We start from the raw sequence: 3,980 nt of genomic DNA, 5'->3' as shown, positions 1-3,980 counted from the left end.
TTTTAACTTTATAGTAGTTATCTAATTAAGGCAAGATATTCATGAAGGAATTTTGAAGGAAAAAACCTGGAAAAATCATGTATTCCAAACCAAAAAAAGAAATCAGAGAATGTTAACCACATCTTAGCTTTAACCAAATCTTATTTTACTGACTTTCCTTTTTCAGTTTTAAATTGAATATTACAGCAATAAGCACAATGATGTAATACATTCTCTTAGAATGATGTTATTTATCCCAAAATGAAATAAAGTATTATATACAAATTCCTCCACTTGAGGTTTGGATCCCATGTCTTCTCACTTTCTCAGACTTTCTTCAAACACTAACTCCTTCTCTTGCATCAATCACTTCTCAATTCTTAATGGAATATTACCACCACTATACAGATAAGTGCTAATATTTTTTAAACAAATCAAATAAAATTTCCCTTGACTTGGACCACCTTCATACTATTGTTCCATTCCTTTGCAATTCATTGTAAAGTTTCTTGACAAGTTTTCAGTCATGTCACATGGTCTTCTATATCCAGTCCGATCAAGTTTCCACCCCTTCCAGAGAAAAGTCTTGTCAGGGTATCACACACACACACATTATTCAGTGGTCACTGTTCCTTCCTTAACTAGACCTTCCCACAACTTTCAACAGAGTTGCTTTCTTCCTAAAACTCTTTCATCTCTTAAAGTCCAGGACCTACAACTTTGTAACACAATGTACCTGCATTGTTAGCTGCCTCATATCAGTCTCTTTTGCTGATTCTTTTTCCTTCTCAACCACTAAATGTCCTTGGGGTCTCTCAGTGACATTTATCAAGCCTATGATTTTAAATAGAACTTGTTTGCAATGATTTCCACAACTAAACCTTAAGATGGAAACGTTTCCTAGAACTCCAGTCTTATATAAGTCTGCAGATGTTTTTATAATCATCTTAAAATTAACGCAGTCAAGGTAGAACTCCTGATTCTGCACAGAATCAAATCCTTTCTCAGAGTAATTTTTTCTTTTTAAAATAAGTCCCCCAATTTCTTAAGCCAGACTTTCTGAGATTTTCCGTATTTATCATGGTCCATCATAATCCCCACCTCCAAATATACATACCCAAATTATCAATACATCATATGATACTTACCTTAAAAACATACCCTAAATCAATCTTCTTGTTTTCTATTTCTACTATTTAAACCATCATGGCTCCATCAGATTATTCACAGTACTTTAGCTAGTCCTCTTGCTTCCATTTTTCTCCCAACACAATACATTTTTTTGTTTGTTTCTTCTTACTTTAGCTTTTTTGAAGTGTGATTACATGCCAACAAAAAGCACCTTTTTTAAGTTTACCATTTGTTGTGTTTGTAAATTGTATACCCCCAAATGATCTTCAACCCTATCAAGATAAGGAAGATTTCCACCAGCTCCCAAATTTTCCTTGCATCCATTTGCATTTTACACACCCTCACTTCTGGACTATGTAACAACTGATGTGCTATTTTTCACTAGGTTTACTTGTTCTGTAATTTTATGTGTGATCTTTTGTGCTCTAGGTAGCTCAGCCTATTGTTTGGAGACTTTGTTTCATTTTACTATTTGGATCTATCACAATTTGTTTAAGAAAATACCACAGAAAATCTTTGTGACCTTAGATATCACAGAAAAATAGTCACAATAAAACTACAAAATAAGCTATAATAAGAAATTAACACTTCAGAATAAACTGCCAAAATTCATGTAACTCAGGGCCCAAGGAGATGATTCTAGGAAATCTACCCAAAAATCCATCCATTCTAAAGATCATATAATCAAGAGGGTATGTACTTGTATGCCCATTCTTGAAGGGGGCAGTACTAAGGTAATTAGTTTAAACATAATTAGTTGATAAAAAGTGAGTTTTAGGGAAAAGAGATTATGCTTTCTTGGGATAATCACATATAGGTAACAAGCTGAAAAAGGAATCAAGTCCACTGAAATTCCTTACATAAAATTACAAGGTGTCTGAGGCATCGGCATTGGAGACAACATTGTCCTCCAGTTAAGGAATGGAAAATTACTCATAGGGTATTTCCATGTAATGTAGTAGATACCAATATAGTATTAAGTGGACAGGAAGTCCTGCTTTCAAACGGAAATCACTCCCGTTAGCTTCAGTAAGTAGTATGTATACTTCTCAGGTCCGATAACCATTCAGGATTAGTTTCCACAATATGCCTCCATTTAATGTGAAATTAGATGTTCAAAAAAACTGTTCAGTTTCTTATACATCAATAATATTTTATGTTCCACCTATTAAATGTATTCTTGCAAAGGCTTTTTAGGTTCCATTGTTGGATTAATTATTCTATAAATTTCAGTTTTATTGTGCTGTCTTTTTTTTCCCCTGTACCTGTGGCATGTAGGAGTTCCCAGACCAGGAACTGAACCTGCACTTCAATTGCAACTTGTGTCACAGCTGCTGCAATGCCAGATGCTCAACCCAGTGAGCCAAAAAGGAACTTCCTCTGATTGATATTCCTCAGTAATTTTCTTAAGAAATTTCAACTATGTGGATTTGTCTAATTTTGTTTATGGATTTTCTTTTTCAGTTTTTCTTCATAGATTTATGAATCTCTGTTATTCGGTATATAGAGATTCAGAATCATTTTATTTTCATGTTGAATTGACATTTTTATAAAATGCCCCGTCTCATCTTTGTTAACATTCCTGGTTGTCAGAAGTTTTCTTTACTTTCCCATCCTCTTACTCTTAGACTATTTGTAACTTAATATTTAAAATGCATTTCCTGTAGATGACACACAATTGGAGTTAGCTTTTAAATCCAGTGTAATATTGTTTGGCTTTTATTTGGAAAGTTGAGAGCATCTATAATTAATTTTTTAAATGGTTCTTTTTAAATGTACCATCTGGCTATTTGTTATATATACATAGTTGACTGAATAGCCATTAAAACTAAATAGGCATAATATTACTTGAATACAGATTGTGGCAAGTTAAAATGCATAATGCAAATCTGAGCTTTTTTAGTTTTACTAACTAAACTAATAGTTAATAGTTTTATAGTTTTATTCACGCAAACATAAAACGCACACATGCTGTTCATTCATTTCCTTCCCTGGGGAGCCTGGCCTTGGGACTGGTCACTGATAACCAGCTGGGCTGCTCTTTCCCCAGTGGCTTTGCTGTTCTTGGAGGAGATGTTGTGAGCAATCTCAGCACAGTAATATCTGTTCCACATTAGAAGCCCTTCAAGCTCCTTGATGTTATGGACCAGGAATTCTAGAAGTCACTGGGCAGCACATGCTTTGTTTTCCTGTTGCTCCCATAACCAATGTTGGGTATCACGATCTGTCCCCTATATCTCCTGCACACATTATTGTAAATGCCCCTGGGTTTTTGTCAGTTCCACTTAATTTCGACACATTGGTCTGATGGGTCTTGGGTGGACTGCCACAGCAATGCAGGATATAAACAGCATCTGTGACCTATGTTGCAGCTTGTGGCAATGCCAGGTCCTTAACCCACTGAACAAGGCCAAGTGTCAAATTCATATCCTCACAGAGACAATGTTGTGTTCCTAACCTGCTGAGCCACAGTGAGAGCTCCCCTTGGTCTTCTTTTTAACCGTCTTTGTCTTTAGGAAAGGCCTGAACGTGGTCATGATGCTGAGGAGGACAAGGCTGCCACCTCCTCAGGCAGCACAGAGGAAAACAGCATCTCATACATTTTTTTTGTTTTTTGTCCCTACATTTTTTATGACTATTTAAATGTTTTTACTATTTAATTTTTCATTACCATGGTCTTAATAGCTCTAACTTCTATGTTTATACAGTAGGGACTCTGGTTTTCAATATTGCATTTGAAATAGTCTGTGTTCAAGTAATATTATGCCTATTCAGTTTTAATGCAAGAAATGTATAACAGTGTATTACTATTATACCCTCTTCTTTTTTGTGCCTTTGTTGTCGAACACTCCACAAATATGTTATTTTTT

The 3,980-nt window shown here is 35.1% G+C and overlaps 1 pseudogene; it reads right to left on the bottom strand.

The window, feature by feature from the left end:
- Nucleotides 3,086-3,647, bottom strand: LOC110259776 (annotated as a pseudogene).

The sequence above is a fragment of the Sus scrofa genome, chromosome 2 (assembly GCF_000003025.6).
Source record: "Sus scrofa isolate TJ Tabasco breed Duroc chromosome 2, Sscrofa11.1, whole genome shotgun sequence".
Classification (NCBI taxonomy): Eukaryota; Metazoa; Chordata; class Mammalia; order Artiodactyla; family Suidae; genus Sus; species Sus scrofa.
Note: the sequence above shows the minus strand (reverse complement) of the source record. Positions and strands in the feature narration are given on the sequence as shown.